The sequence below is a fragment of the Triticum dicoccoides genome, chromosome 6A, assembly GCF_002162155.2.
Source record: "Triticum dicoccoides isolate Atlit2015 ecotype Zavitan chromosome 6A, WEW_v2.0, whole genome shotgun sequence".
In the NCBI taxonomy this organism is placed as follows: domain Eukaryota; kingdom Viridiplantae; phylum Streptophyta; class Magnoliopsida; order Poales; family Poaceae; genus Triticum; species Triticum dicoccoides.
Window position 1 is genome coordinate 631,759,896 of NC_041390.1, and position 7,959 is coordinate 631,767,854.

General features: G+C 45.7%; 1 long non-coding RNA gene across 1 annotated transcript; it reads left to right on the forward strand.

Annotated features, from left to right (window-relative positions):
- Positions 1 to 2,317: 2,317 nt before the first annotated feature.
- On the forward strand, positions 2,318 to 2,969 carry LOC119315277. Its single transcript, XR_005152663.1, has 2 exons — positions 2,318 to 2,562; positions 2,663 to 2,969. It is a non-coding gene; the product is annotated as an uncharacterized LOC119315277 (long non-coding RNA).
- The last annotated feature ends 4,990 nt before the right edge of the window (positions 2,970 to 7,959 follow it).

Here is a 7,959-nt window from a genome sequence, read left to right on the forward strand (position 1 = left end):
CACTCCACCAATCCCGACTCCTTCTTCTGATTCAGCTGGCCCCTCCATGCCACCGACTGCTGTTCCCGTTCCCATTCCTCGTAACGCCCACACCATGCGCACACGCAGCAAGTCTGGCTTTGCCCAACCTGTTGATCGCCTCAACCTCACAGCTTCCACATCTCCTATCTCCCCCATTCCCACCTCGTACAAAGCAGCCCTCCTCGATCCGAACTGGTTCCAAGCCATGAAAGAAGAGTATGATGCCCTTCTTCTCAATAACACCTGGTCGCTCATTCCTCGACCTCCTGGTGCCAACGTAGTCTTTGGGAAATGGGTGTTTCGTCATAAATTCCATTCGGATGGTTCCCTCTCCCGCTACAAGGCTCGCTGGGTTTGTCGTGGCGATTCCTAGCAACCCGGCATCGATTTCGACGAGACATTCTCTCCGGTCGTCAAACCTAGCACCATCCGTGTAGTTCTCAGCTTAGCGGTCTCCTCCTCCTGGCCCATTCACCAACTCGATGTCAAAAACGCCTTCCTACACGGCTCTCTCACTGAAACGGTTTACTGCCGGCAGCCGCTTGGGTTTTCCCACTCTTCCTATCCTGATCACGTCTGCCATCTCCAAAAATCCTTGTATGGCCTTAAATAAGCACCCAGAGCTTGGTTTCAACGGTTTGCCTCGTTCATCCAGAGTCTCGGATTCATTCCCTCACGTTCTGACTCCTCTCTATTCATCTACCACTCTTCCACCCACACTGCATATTTACTCTTATATGTTGATGACATAGTGTTGACGGCCTCCTCTGACTCTTTTCTCACTCACATCATCTCTTCTCTGCGCCAAGAATTCTGCATGACTGACCTCGGTCCTCTTCACCATTTTCTTGGTATAGCTGTCTCACGCTCTTCCGCTGGCCTCTTCCTCTCCCAATGCCAGTATGCTATTGAGCTGCTCTCCAAGTCCGGCATGCTGGAATGCCATCCTACACGCACACCTGCTGAGACCGGTGCCAAATTGTCTTCCGCCGGAGAACCCGTTCCCGACGCCACCCTATATCGTAGCATTACTGGCACGCCCTTCAGTATATCACTCTCACTAGGTATGAAATCACCTATGCTGTTCAACAAGCATGCCTATACATGTACACCGTTGCTCAAAGAAGATTGTTCAGGTTTTGCAATCTATTATTCTTATCAGATTTCTGTTGTATGTATCTCTGCTCTCTACTTTGTTTCGCTTCCAACTTTTTTTCTTTTGATTTTGCACAGTGGTAATTATGTATGATTTTCAATATATGCATGATTCTTTCTCTGATTCAGATTGTTCAGGGTTTCCAGTCTATTATTCTTATTAAATTTCTGTTGTATGCGTCTCTGCTCTCAACTCTGTTTTGCTAAAATCCAGCCTTTTGGTGTCTAGGTCCAGCAACGGTGGCACTTGAGCGTCGTTCCCTTCTTGAAGATGTTTTTGTTGAAGAACCTCGTTCTCCTTGCAGTGTTAAGAGATGGTTGGTGCAAATATGGTCATTGCTATAGTCTGTCGGTCGTAGATTTGATCAATTCAGGCTTTTTTATTTTTCTTATCTATGCAATAGCTTCGGTTTTATATGACTTAGCTATTTGGCGGCATATTTAGTTGTGTGTGTGTGTGTGTCTTTGTGTTAGCAATATGCATTCTAGCTATGCAAAGGCCGGGTGGATGTGTACATGTTTTGTTTGTATCCACTTAATGCTTCATTTTAAATCAGAAAATCCACCATTGTCAAAAAAGGTTTTATCATGAAAGGATCATGAGTGATAGACAGCTATGAAAAGAAAGAAGAAGAAGAAGAAGAAGAAGAAATCATTACTATGTCTGCCGACCAGAACCCAGCGAGTTAGCAGAGTTCTAGGTGAATTGGCTTAAAAATAGACATATTGCCAATTGTGTAAAAGAAAAGGAAGGGTTAGACTTCGCAACCATTACTATGTCTGGACCAGTTTTCATACGATCTACTCCAGATTCTGCGTGGCACCGTCTAGGAGGGTTTGTGGAATTTTGCTTTACCTCATGTGCACTTGGCGACCATGAACATTTTCCCATACCTCACACCAACAACACACTCATGTACCAACAACCTAGGGTATATTTTACACGTCTTAAAGTGCCTTTTTCAGTGTACAACATATCGTTGCAGATATGTACAACTGCATCATCCGGATAAATTTGACATTTTATCTTGTAAAGGTCCCAACTAAACAGCAAAGGCACCATTTCAAGAAGCATAAACATCACGCCACGACTCACGCCAACACACACTTACCAACAGCCTATTATAGTGTCTTTTATCATGTCTCAAAGTATCTTTTTTGTTTGTACAATACATCGTCGCGTCATCCAGATAAGTATAACACTTTCTGTAAGGTTCCATCATCCATTTCTAAGAAGAGATGTATTAAGAAAGGATCAACATCACCAGTAAGTTAACCAATTTGGATTTCCTCCCTTCCTTGGTTTCGTGGGTGTTTACTCCTGGAGATATGGAGGTACTGATGGCTTGTGCATATTCTTACTCATGGCACTCCCGTTGCTTCCTGGTAAGCCATGACAGGAATAATTATCAGAAGAATATAGCCATTTATCGATGTTGTATTTTCTGATGTTGTTACGCAAAACGTCCTCCGTATTTCCCTACAGGATCTGAAGGCACTTGCTGGAACTGGAGTGGGATGTACACCTATGGTAATTGCATGCACGAAACATGCGACGAGCGTTGCCAGAATGAGGGATTCACTACAGGGAGGTGTGAGCTCTATGATATTGAGTACACAATGTACTCGTGTTGTTGTCAGAAACAAAGGTGATGATGCTTCAGGATGTGAAGCAACATGTAATAAGATCTTAAGGCGGTGTGCCTGTAACATACCAAAATTTTCGAATTTTGGAATGTTAAATAAAATTAAATAATTGAATAAAACGATCTGAGTATCAAACAGATTTATCAGAAATTGAGGTTTGTATAATGCTTGCTGGCTGGTCTGAGGAATGGGCCTCCCCGTATGGCTTTCATCTTCGGTGGTTTTCGCAGCACTCATCTGCTTCTTGCGGATGCTTCTACTTTGTTTTACTCTGGCAGATCCTCCACTGCCTTCACGTTGCCCAGTGAGCGGAACGATTGTGACTTGCCGTCGTCGAACCTTGACAGCCCTCTCATCCAAATTAACAATGTCTCATCCATGAATTGATCCTGCAGTGCAAGTAGAAACATATGGCTCATGGTGGTGATGCCGTGATGGTGATTATAATGATGATGGAATGTTAGGTTAGGTAGGAGTTACCTGACTGGGGGCAGTTGGGCCATGAGGCTGGACATATATCTTACAAGTTCGGTTGATGCCCCTCACAGCCATCATCATCAGAGCCTCAGCTGTAAGTGGCGGCAACGGTGGCTCGTCGAAAAAAACCATTATATAGGAAAGGAGCACATACCATCCATGACCATCCTATGTACCTTAGCGGTCCATCTACATATAACCTATTGTCTTCGATCGTCTCCTTCTACTAGTAGTCTGTATATAAGACCAACCAGCAAAGAAAGTGGAATAAGACGGAGCATAAGCATTCTGTACTAAAACTAAAAACCATTACGAAGACCAACCAGCAGGCAACTCATGAAAGCACCAAACTCTCCATCCTGCAGCTACAGGCAACTCAGACAACAACACACAACAAGATTCCAGATCAGCCCGGGTAAGAAAGCAGCCAGGAACAGCTGCACCAACTAATATCACAGTACAGGTCAGACGGGCATTTTCGACAAGGATGACATTTTTTAGATGCCGACGCCACATCTATCAGACACAAGCTTAGCCTTCCGGTAAACAAACACAAACAGGGAATCGACAGCCAAGGGAACACAGAAATGGTACAGAGACATGACCAAGTGGTCAAGATAAGGGTCGAATTAGCTACCGCTACCATAACAGTCTCTCACATGCTCATCAAACACAAAGCAAAGATAATACTCCTCCTAACCTTTCTCATGAAAGGATCATGAGAGACAAGCAGCTACCAAGAGGAATTAGAAAATGGAAGACGCGGGCTACATATGACTAAGGATGTTCTACCGACAAGAACCAACCAAATTAACCCAGCTAAGTTAGTCAGATCCATCAGGCAAACAGCAAGCCACAGCCCGGACGATGCCTAGCTAAGCGATGGATGCTCGGTTCACTTCAGTTCAAGGCACAGCCCGGCCGGCTTCACTTCTTGTGCACCCTGCAGTCTGGAGAGTTTGGCTGCAAGGGCTGCTTCGACGAATCTGCACTGTTGAAATCGATGGCCAGGCCGACGGGGCTCGTCTCCTTGGAGGCTCGACAACTTGCGCTACTGCTGCAACACAAAGAAGGACATTGTTAATGTAGTCAATGTAGCCAGACAGACAAGACAGTAGGGTAATTCATGGTTTCGATTAACAGCTCTGCTGCCTCTCTCTGTGTGTACTAAATTAAATTAAATGAGTAAACACTTGAGCTTTTTATGGTTAGTTGGTGATTTTACCTTGGTGGGATTACTGGACTTCAGCAAACAACTGCAGGATCCTTCAGCCTCATGTTCCGTGCTCCTGTCATCACCAATCAAACAAGGAGGCCAAGCCATAGTATATGGACATGCAAAGTCATGAGACGTCACTTGCATCAGCAACTCAATCTCCATCGTCTTAATTGAAAGGGAGAAGAACCAGTTGTGCTCTGTGCCAGCAGTTATGCACGTCATGGAGAAGTACACGCATCCAGACCTGACTTGCACAATTGTGACTTGGTCCTGCCACTCCCGGGGGAGGAGTGAACTCATCAATTTTTGCCCTCGAAGAGATTATGTCCTGCAGCACCCAGCTCTCGATACCATCGCCGTCCCCGTGGCCGATCCAAACATCGAGAAGAAGATCACCAGTTGATGCATAGACCATGCAGAGCTTTCCATCCTCGGTATTCCCAACCATGGAAACACCGTCGTCTGTTGCCAGCGAGGGTAGATACAGAGAAGAGACATCCATGGTAGTTGTGTTTATCCTGATCGCCGCGGCGGAGTGCGGCGGTGACATCCGGATCTGAGCGGTGGAAAGGGGCGAAGGAGCAGACGGCGCCCTCGTTGACTTCGAGGAAGATCCCAAAGAGGGGCGCTGGGTGGAGGGCGCGGAAGAGGCTGTGGAAGGACCGGGAGGAGCGAACGGCGCCGAGCCACGAGCGGCAAGTGAGCGCGGCGCGGACGAGGGCCGGCAGGCTCGGCAGGCGGAGGAAGATCTCGAGGAGCTGGTCTTGGCCGAGCGAGGATATGGTGGTGGTTCCATCAGTGGCGGTAGCACAGCGCCCTGCCTGGTCCAACCCCTCAACGCCGCCTCTGGACTACTGGCCCGTTAGCCAGCGCCCCCTGAGAACCCTAGCCAGCGCCCGGCCGCCACCCCCCTCCCCGACGGACTCCCTCTCGTCTCGCGTCCAGTTCTGCGGCGGTCAAGGCTTCGGCGGCTGCAGACAAGGCGGCAGTCAAGGCGGCGGCGGCGCAACTTCCCCAGCCTAAAACAACCAAGCATACGCCCCCCATCCACACACGACGAGTAGTAGGTACGAATCATACCCCATTGAACACAATTTTGCCCCAATCTGCAAAACCTAGGGTTTCAATCTTTTTTTTGGTACATCCAATGTAGTGACCCCTGCGGCCACCTCACGCCCTCCGCGACGCCTCCTCGCCATGGCACAACGCTCGATCATCAACACCAATGCCCAGCTCTTAGCCCTGCAAAACCTCCCCGGTCTGAGTCGGCTCATTGGTGATGCTGCTGGCGCCGGCGCCCAACATGTACCAGCACCTCCACTCCCTAGTGAGAGAAAGGCCGTGTATATGTGAGAAGCTAATCGTTCTGGAAGGATTTAGCTGGTTGTCTTTTGCTATCCAACGCCTCCACGGCGTTCTCGAAGGCATACAGCTCGCTATGAATCCACATGCCGTCTTACAGGGGCCTAACATCATTCTCCACACGTTTGCTCGGATTAAGTACGAAGTGGGTCAGCTAAGATGTGCTAAGACCGAGATTAAATTTAGGGTTGGAGTGCTGGCAACGCAAGTTGAAACTCTCAGCACACTCTTAAAAGGTCAGTCAGACGAGGTTCTGTCGACTACAAATGACAATATCAAATTATTCATACTGGACTTTAATGCTTGTTTATAAATTATTTATACTGAACTTTAATACTTTTTTATACATTATTTATGTTAAATCACAAACATTGCTAATGAATCATTATAATTGTAAATCTATTTTGAAGTTATATACTGTATTATATCTTCAAATATAAATGAACCAAATCCAAATGTGAGAGAAAATGACAAATCATATGCTTCTTCAAATAATTTGTGACACTTGCATAAATATAGTGTATATGTGTTTTGACTATTCTTAAATATATTAGTTGAGACTATAAAAGGGATAAGAATTATCCTGATAGAAATCTTCAATTAGACATAGACTTCTATGCAAATAGAAAAATCTAGAGTATATGGAAGGGCTCCAGAATCTTCTAGCTGGGTGGTGCTTACACCAGCCTTGTTATGATGTAAGTTAGTTGGGGCCCTGAGTGCATGAGTTTGTACCAAAAAGTTACAAATGTGAACTGGAGAATCGATCCAAGGAGGTACAAGTTTCCTAGACCAATGATAAATTCTGCAATACTAACAGAAATTTATTTGTGCCCCAATAACTCTAGCAATGGTGCCAACCTTAATAGCTTTGTTGATTGTAAAGATATTAATTTATAAAGTCATATTTTTTATCTTGAAATAAATAATAACTCTTTTGTGAAAAGAATAAGGTCATATATTAAGGCCGTGTTTGTTTGAGCTTCAGGAACCAGATTCAGCTTTGTCAGTGAAGCTAAATCTGGAACCTGAAACAAACAGTTATTTCGAAAGCTTTAAAAGTGAAGACAACTTTACCACTGAAACTGAATCTGTAATCTGAAACAAACAGCTATTTCAAATCAGCTTTGCGAGTGAAGCTGAATCTGCATTTGGGTCATTTTTCGTGCAATTTGTTGAAGCACTTCAAAGTGTACTTTGGTGGCGAATCAAAGCTGAAACAAACATGATCTTATATAACTGTGAATTAGCTTTGCTACTAAAGTGAATCCCTAGGTGATTCGAATAAGATCATAGTTGAAACGAACAAGGCCTAAGTATAATAGGTCCTTACAAACACACCCATACAAAATAAAAAAATACATTCAAAATTTGAGGGTGCCAAAGTCTTCTTCCTCCTACATCCACGGCATGGCGCGACGTGACCATGGCTCAATTACTCCTATAGGCCTCCGCCTCGTCGAACCAAAAAATTTGAACCCAGGAGCATGTAGAAGCAGCAATCGGGAAGTCATCAATGCAGACCAGGAGATGCCGACGGTCCTGGTCTGTGAAACAAATTACCAACCTGGAGAAAAATACACCGATATAGGCCTGTAGAAACTCTGAATACCGCGTATACCAAAAAACCTAGCTGAATCCAGACGGATTCACCAAAAACCTCAAACCGATCATACCGTAGGAGACTAAGTGAGAGTCAACTCCACATGCCCTCAACCAGCAAAAAGAACAACGGAATGGGATATAGTGAGGAGTACATTATTCCTACCACGGGGCAGCGCCGCCGCTTCACTGCCCCAAACCAAACGAAAACACCATAAAGAAAACCTAAAAAATCATCCATGCCACTATACAATGTCTGGGTATGATGTCAAGATTCTCGCCTTCCAATATCATGCACCGACGCCCTTTTCTCCGATAATCCAGCCCGTCGGACAACCGATGAGGATCTCCATGCTGGATCCCTCCGGCCAGTGCCGACTTCACCAATGCCATTGTCACGCACTGTATCACGAAGGCCGTCGCTCGAGCATACATCTCCGTCGGCATCCACATGAACCTTCCAATGCCTCTACAAC